Source organism: Coenobita brevimanus, chromosome 115, assembly GCF_032717465.1.
Source record: "Coenobita brevimanus isolate Jiangsu-jjx chromosome 115, ASM3271746v2, whole genome shotgun sequence".
NCBI lineage: Eukaryota > Metazoa > Arthropoda > Malacostraca > Decapoda > Coenobitidae > Coenobita > Coenobita brevimanus.
This window is the reverse complement of record NC_137068.1, coordinates 5,450,001-5,457,500: the sequence shown is the minus strand read 5'-3', so window position 1 is coordinate 5,457,500 and position 7,500 is coordinate 5,450,001. Positions and strand designations below refer to the sequence as shown.

At 44.5% G+C, this 7,500-nt stretch overlaps 1 protein-coding gene across 1 annotated transcript in view; it reads left to right on the top strand.

The window, feature by feature from the left end:
- The window catches only part of Kif19A (Kinesin family member 19A), a 133,001-nt gene that overhangs the window by 15,637 nt on the left and 109,864 nt on the right, over nucleotides 1–7,500 (top strand). The window lies entirely within an intron of this gene.

Genomic DNA, 7,500 nt, shown 5'->3' with positions numbered 1-7,500 from the left:
CTCTCTTGACTTGTTCCCCTCTTGCAAGGTCCACGCCTCGCTTCCATACATCAGGGTAGGGATCACAATACCATCATGCAGCGACTTCTTCACTTCCATACTCACCTCCCTATTTCTCATCACTGCTTTCAGTGAACCAACAGCCTTCCTTCCCTGCTGTACCCTTTCACGCACTTCATCCCTCAAACTTCCATCCTTACTCATCACACTAGGTGACAACAGGACGCTATTGATAGTAAAAAATATACGGGAGAATATCAAGATGTAAAAAGAAAAACAATGATGAATCGCAAGGGAACAGGTGTTAGGATTCCCGCCAGGCCACTCACAATAGGGCTGTTAGAGTGCTCAGAGATATATTTGCGGACGGCACAGTAGGCGTGGACAGCAGGTCAATAGCCAGCGTCAAGCATAACACACGGCACACAGCGTCAGGTGCTTGTTAGTGACGTCATGGCCAGAACACGTCTATAGCATGTCAGGCCCTGTTTGCCGCACGTCACCTTTTTCACGTCTTGTTTGCTTCATGTCACTTTTTATTTATTTATTTTTTATTGGGACTTGTAAGAAAATATTTACCTTATTGAATGTAAGCTTCATGTCACTTTTTATTTATTCATTTATATTTTTACTTGCTCGACCTTAAGAAAATATTTAACTTATTGAATGTAATAATGATTTCGATAACTGGTGAAAGGCATTTGCTTCGATGGTTACGGCCACACTCAGCCACACAGGTCGTCCCCATTCGTGCTTAGCCAGCATAGGACAAAGGTTAATTTTGCTTGTCACTCCTCTTGGTACAAAAAGGGTTCTATTTTGGTGTGGACTCGACTTACAACCCATATACGTACTTCACCAGTGTGGGGGTGAGTTAATTCAGGCTATCACTCGTCCTGTGGTGCTGATGAGACACCTACACGTACTGGCGCTGTGCGTGGTTGGAACGAAGCAACTGTGGCGTCCACCCAGGTGTCAGGCACTTCATATTACCCTGCACCTCGCCGTGGGAAGGACCTGGTCCAACCCTGGTAAAGTGCTGCTTACTGCAAGGGGGCGCCAGATTCCTACACGGTGTATGTATTGTACTGTACCTGTAGGACGGCCCCACAGAACCACTTGCTTACATGTAGTTGACGGGTCTGCTCGGCCACACAGACCGGGGTTCGGCAACAGCAGCAGCTCACCCTGGTGTAAAGGTACGGTTATGCAGTGGACCTATTATAAGTGCGTACTTCCCCAGCTTGGGAGAGGGTTATTCCAGGCTGTCACTCTCCCCGTCAGAAGTAGGTCGGGGTGTGGTGTGGGCCTAATTATAGCTGATACAGGTATAGCATGTCATCCACGCCTGTATCCGCCTCTGATAACATCTAACGTGGTCGATACTGCTAATTTGTATGTGTGTGTGTGTGTGTGTGTGTGTGTGAGAGAGAGAGAGAGAGAGAGAGAGAGAGGGAGGGAGGGAGGGGGAGAGGGAGAAGGGAGGGATGGAGTTGCAGGAGAGAAAGGAAAGAGGGAGGGGAGAGAAGGGAAGGGGAGAGAGAAGGAAAAGGTGGAGGGGGAGAGAGAGGGGGAAGGGAAGGGAGAGGGGGAGGGGGAGAGAAGGTGGGAGGAAGGGGAGGGGGAGAGATAAGAAAGAAAATAGGGAGGAAGGGAGAGAAAGAGAAGAGGGGAGTGAGTGAGTGAGTGAAATGTGAGGGAGGGGAGTGGGGAGGGAGGAGGGGAGTATCTAGGGAGGGAGAGAATAGAGGGAGGGAGGAAGTGTGTAGTATGAGGGAGGGAAGGATTGGTGATGGAGATGAAGTAGGGGGAGAGAGAAAAGAGAGAAGAGGGAGGGAGGGAGGGAGGAGTGAGGAGGGGAGGGAAAAAGCAAGAAATAGGGGAAGCGTAGGTAGGGGAAGTGAAAAGGAGGGAGGGAGGGAGAGAGGGAAGGAGGGGGGAGGGGCTGGGATGGAGAGAGAGAGAGAGAGAGAGAGAGAGAGAGAGAGAGAGAGAGAGAGAGATTAAACAGGCTATACAAAGGTCTTTAGGGAAGATGATTAATTTTGCTGCCCCAATTTTCCCCTTCAATAGACGTCATTAATTGATGTTGAGAGAGAGAGAGAGAGGTGGGAGGGGAGTATATTGTGAGAGGGGGGAGAAGAGAGTGTGTGTGTGTGTGTGTGTGTGTGTGTGTGTGTGTGTGTGTGTGTGTGTGTGTGTGTGAGAGAGAGAGAGAGAGAGAGAGAGGAGAGGAAGGGGGAGGAGTGTGGTGGGGTAGTTGCCAAGTAACCAGTAAACATTTACCTCAGAACAGTGTTGCCTCTCTCTCTCTCTCTCTCTCTCTCTCTCTCTCTCTCTCTCTCTCTCTCTCTCTCAGTTAATCTTTCTTCCTCTCTCTGTCTCTCTTCCTATGGCTTTATTGCTTTACCTTTCATATATATATACATAGCCTTACCTTTCTGCTTTACCTGTCATTTATTGCTTTATCTTTCATTATATTTACCTTTTATTATATTATCTTTATTGTTTTATTTATTACACTTTTTATTACAAAGTGTTTGTCGTCAATTTTCTTCTATTTCTTATTTTTCCCTGTCAGTTCTGTTTTTTATTTTCTCCATTCTTTATATTTCGTCTCGCTCTCTCTCTCTCTCTCTCTCTCTCTCTCTCTCAATAAAATCGTCAACAGTGTCTTCATTAGGCCTAGATAGTATACGACAGTGGTGACTCATGTATACCGTCAGCAGTGTCTTTATTAGGCCTGTGTAGTGTGTATACCGTCTAGTGTCTTTACAGTATTAGGCCTGTGTAGTGTGTATACCGTCTAGTGTCTTTATTAGGCCTGTGTAGTGTGTCTACCGTCAGCAGTGTCTTTATTAGGCCTGTGTAGTGTGTATACCGTCAAGTGTCTTTATTAGGCCTGTGTAGTGTGTATACCGTCAGCAGTGTCTTTATTAGGCCTGTGTAGTGTGTATACCGTCAAGTGTTTTTTAGCGTCAGTGTTGTCACCTTGCCTACACACTAACACGGTATTCATGGAAGATTGTGCTATACTACTACTACTACTGCTACTACTACTGCTACTACTACTGCTACTACTACTACTACTACTACTACTACTACTACTACTACTACTACTCAATAATAAAATAATAATAATAATTAATAATAATAATAATAATAATAATAATAATAACAAAAATAATAACAACAATAACAATAATAATAATAATAATAATAATAATAATAATAATAATCAGAAAGCACCCACAGAGCGCATACCTCCGCAGGTGTCAAGACTGTTTATGATATACTTCTGCAATTCCTCTTCCCCACTAGGCGGATCCTTATATGGTTTCTATCTATCTATCTATCGCCAGACACCATAATCCCGTAAGGGGTGGCCATTTGACTTTGAGTTATTTGTTTTACGGGGAGGGGCACTAACCCTTCACCAACCCACTTGCTGACACGTAGGGAGCACGTATGGTTTGGTTATATGGTTACCACCCAGCGTTGTAAATGGTTTCTTGGCTTACAGGAAACCATTTGGCTTGTCATTCAATGTAAAGCCACCTGTAAAGGAAGGAAAAGCAATAAGAAGTGACAGGAAAGATGGGAGAAATAGGAAGAGAGGAGGGCAGGCACAGAAAAAGAATGATAAAGGCTAAGGAAGAAGTAGGCAGCACTACATCAAGTGAGTGGATGATGGTCGCCACCACCTAGGCATTTAATTCTACGGTCTTGGTCTGCCCAATTTCAGTCTTACAGAACGTATACCCCGCCAACGCCAGTAAAGTTTTTAATTTCTGGATTCGGGTTCATCTCAAAATCTAATCAACCCTCATTCAATTCTATGGTCTTGGTCTGCCCTATTTCACAGTCTCACAGAACGCATACCTCCGCCATCGCCAGGGAAGTTGATTTATCCCTGGATCCGGGTTCGCCTCAGAATCTAATCAACTCTTCCTTGACCCACTCCACACCTGTCCATCAGTCTATTGAAATTCGATAATTTTTCTGTAAGATATTGTGTATACAGACAAACACGTTGAAGGGGATAATAGTAGTGGTAGTAGTTGTAGTAGTAGTAGTAGTAATAGTAGTAGTAGTAGTAGTAGTAGTAGTAATAGTAATAATAAAAATAATAATAATAATAATTAATAATAATAATAAGGAATGAGAGAGTGTTTTTGATTGGTGATATGAATGGTAAAGTTGGTAATGTGAAGGTGGATGGAATAGTTGGTGAGTGGGGTGTGCCTGCTGAGATAGATGAGAATGGGAGTGCGTTAGTGGACATTTGTGCTGGGAGGGGGTTGGTGATAGCCAATACCCTCTTCAGGCATAAAATGATCCACAGGTATACATGGCGAGTGATGAGAAGGGTGGGTGGTGAACTGAATGAAAGGAAGGCAATGATTGATTATGTGTGTGTGGATGAAAGGATGCGAAGATGTGTAAAGGATGCAAGAGTGTATAGAGGTTGGGGGAGTGGACTTTCTGACCACTACTTGGTGGTGGCCAGAATTAGGATCCAAGTAAGATGGAAGAATAGAAGAAGGGAAAGACGAGAGGAAGGAGTAGTTGCAATGACAGTGGAAAGGTTACAAGAGGATGAGAAAAAGGCAGAGTATAAGAGAGAAGTGGAGGAACGATTGGGCAAATATGAATTGGAGCAGATGGGAGACGTGGAAGGTGTGTGTAAGATATTTACAGAAGAAATATGTGCAGCATGTGATGTGGTGTGTGGAAGGAAGAGAAGACTGAGGGGGGTGCAAGGAACAGCGTGGTGGACTGAAGAGGTGAAACAGGCAGTGGCACAAAAGAAGAAAGCATACAATGAATGGATGAGAAATAGGGGCGTGGAAGAAGTTGAGAGGCGGAAGAGAGAGTTATATGTGGAAAGGAAGAGAGAGGTGAAAAGATTAGTAAGAGAGAGTAAGAAGAGAGTGGATGAGGAATTTGGAAGGAATTTGAGTGTAAAGTGGAGGGACTGTAAGAAAATGTTCTGGAGAGAGGTGAAAAGAGTAAGACAGGGTGGAAGTGAAGTTAGCAGGGGAGTGAAAGATAAAAATGGTAGATTACTAGTGGAGAAGGGAGAAAAAGTGAGCAGATGGAGAGAACACTTTAAGGAATTGTTGAACGTAGAGGATGGAAGTAATGCGAGTATAAGTGGCTGGGGAATGGCTGGGAGAAGGAGGGAGGTGAGAAGACAGGAAGAAATCAGTAGGATAGAAGTTGTGGAAGCAATGAAGAATGTTAAATCGGGGAAAGCCCCAGGAATTGATGGAGTGTGTGGCGAAATGCTGAAGCATGGGGGAGAGATAGTAGTAGAATGGATGTGGAAGATGTGCAGATTGGCCTGGGAGGAAGGTATAGTCCCGGAGGATTGGAAGTCAGGTATAATTATTCCCTTGTACAAAGGAAAGGGGGAAAAAGAAGTGTGTGGTAATCATAGGGGCATTTGTCTTCTTAGTATAATAGGAAAAGTGTATGGTAGGATACTTATAGACAGAGTTAGAGAAAGAACAGAGAAATTAGTTGGAGAAGAACAGGGAGGCTTTAGGAAGGGAAGAGGTTGTGTAGATCAGATATTCATTCTTAGATCTTTAGTGGAAAAGTTTCTAGAGAAGGGAAAGAAGTTGTATGCGGCTTTCATGGATTTGGAGAAAGCATATGACAGGGTGGATAGACAAGGATTGTGGAAAGTGTTAAGAATATATGGAGTAGATGGGAAGTTGTTGAATGCTGTGAAGAGTATGTACGATGGTGCGAAGGCTGCAGTGCGTGTGGATGGTGAACTAAGTGAATTTTTCTCTTTGAGAGTTGGTTTGAAACAGGGATGTGTCATGTCTCCATGGTTGTTCAATCTGTACATGGATGGGGTAATAAAAGAGGTACAAGGTAGGGTAGTGGATGTTGGAGTGGCCCTGGTGAGAGAGGATAGTGTTTGGAAACTCCCTGTACTGTTGTTTGCAGATGATACTGTGTTGTTGAGTGAAGACGAAGGGGAGCTGCAAGGTTTGGTGGATGAGTTTGAGAGAGTGTGTAAGAAACGGAACCTAAAGGTGAATGTAGGGAAGAGTAAAGTGATGGTCTTTGAGAGAGGTGAAGTTAGTGAATGTACAGCGAGGTTGGATGGTGAGGAATTGGAAAATGTGAGTACGTTTAAGTATTTGGGTAGTGTGATGAGTAAGGATGGAGGTTTGGAGAGTGAAGTGCTTAAAAGGGTACAGCAGGGAAGAAAGGTTGCTGGTTCCTTGAAAGCAGTGATAAGAAACAGGGAAGTGAGCATGGAAGTGAAAAAGTTACTACATGACAGTATTGTGATACCAACTCTAAATTACGGAAGTGAAGCTTGGACATTGTTGGAAGGACACAAGTCAAGAGTGAGAGCAGTGGAAATGAGTTATTTAAGAGGAGCCTGTGGAGTCACGTGGAGAGACAGGCTGACGAATGAGGATATAAAGGAGCGTTGTGGTGTGGATGTGGATGTGATAGGAAGCGTTATGAGGAACACACTGAGGTGGTTTGGCCATGTGGAGAGGATGGAGGGTGAAAGACTGACGAAGAGAGTGTATGTGAGTGAGGTGGAGGGGGGAAGAGGGAGGGGGAGGCCGAGGATGAGATGGAGGGATGGGGTGGAGAGGTATATGAGAGAGGGGGGTGTGAGTTGGGAGCAGGGCAGTGAAATGGCGGGGGACAGGGCGACTTGGAGGCGATTTGTTTGTGGCCACCCCAAACGGGATTGAGGCGTCTGGCAATAGATAGATAGATCCATCCATCACGCAATCCTACGTTGCCCCATGAGGAGCGTAGGAGCCCGGGGCTAGGCAAGTTGGTCCTGACATTTAAGATGAGAGTGACCAGCCTCACTCATCCCTGAGTGGCATTACATGAGCAATCAACCCCTACCACCCCTTGGATATAAACCTTCACCGGCTCAATCCTACTGGAGCGCCGTAATTACCCACTAAACCACCAGGTGCCAAATTTGATTATATGGTTACCACCCAGCGTAGTAAATGGTTTCCTGGTGTACAGGAAACCATTTGGCTTGTCACTCAGTGTAAAGTCACCCACAGGCAGAGGGAAGAGGAAAGAATGAAGGAAAGAAAGACAGAAGAGGGAATGTAAAGTCACCCGTAGGCAGAAGGACGAGGAACGAATGAAGGAAAGAAAGACAGAAGAGGAAGGAAGGAATGGAGGGAGGAGAGGAAAGGGCAGGCACCCGAGGGCAGCACTACATCGAGTGAGTGGATGGTGAGCGCCCCCACCTACCACGTAACTACTACTACTACTACTACTACTAATAATAATAATAATAATAATAATAAATAATAATAGAATTACTACTACTACTACTACTACTACTAATAATAATAATAATAGTTCTACTTTAATTCTGCTACAACTACTACTACTACTGCGACTACTACGACTACTGCTACAACTACTACTACAACTACTACTACAACTACTACTACTACTACTACTACTACTACTACTACTACT